The sequence below is a fragment of the Arachis hypogaea genome, chromosome 11 (assembly GCF_003086295.3).
Source record: "Arachis hypogaea cultivar Tifrunner chromosome 11, arahy.Tifrunner.gnm2.J5K5, whole genome shotgun sequence".
In the NCBI taxonomy this organism is placed as follows: Eukaryota; Viridiplantae; Streptophyta; class Magnoliopsida; order Fabales; family Fabaceae; genus Arachis; species Arachis hypogaea.
The window spans coordinates 140,449,682-140,450,432 of NC_092046.1; positions in this window are offsets into that span (position 1 = coordinate 140,449,682).

Below are 751 nucleotides of genomic sequence, written 5' to 3' on the forward strand. Positions count from 1 at the left end.
CCACCTCAAATCCATCTTTATGTATTTCAAACACACCCCTTGAACAAAATACAATCACATTTCCTGAAGCGAACTCTGCACCCCCAGGCCAGCTGAACTCTGCTCCTCCAACTCAGCCCCACTCTAAACCTCAAACCCAACCCACCTCAAATCATCCAGCCCAACCCACCTCTGAACCTGCAGCCCAGCCTAAGTCAAAGCCTGCAGCCTAACCCAACTGTTCACCTGCAGTCCAGCCCACCTCAGATCTTACACCCCAGTCCACCACCTCCACACCTCTAGCCCAGCCTAAATCAATGCCTCTTTCCAAGTCATGTTCTTCTAAACCAAAAACCAATAAATCTGAGAAGTCTATTCCACCCACCACTACAAAAAAATTCACAATAAGTGTCAAAAAGAATTCAAAGTCTACCCCAAAGAAAGGTGCTGTCAAGAAAGTACCAATACCATCACCAAAACGAGTGACACGATCAGCTTCAAGATTTGCACCCAAAGGGAAGAAGGCTGTTGGTGAGGTCCCATCCGTGACATTAAGTAGTGACAGTAGTGACTCGTATGAGAGTGCGGAAGATGAACTCTATAGGCCTGGACCCGAGAATTTTGAGAATTCAAGTGATGATGATTCTGATTCTGAAGTTGCTGCAGCAAGACCCAGGGAGTTGAAAATGAAGAAGAATAAGGCAAAAGGTAAGATATGTTTCGAAGACTTGTGTGAAGAAGATGAGATGATAGTTTCAAATTCTGATGAGGA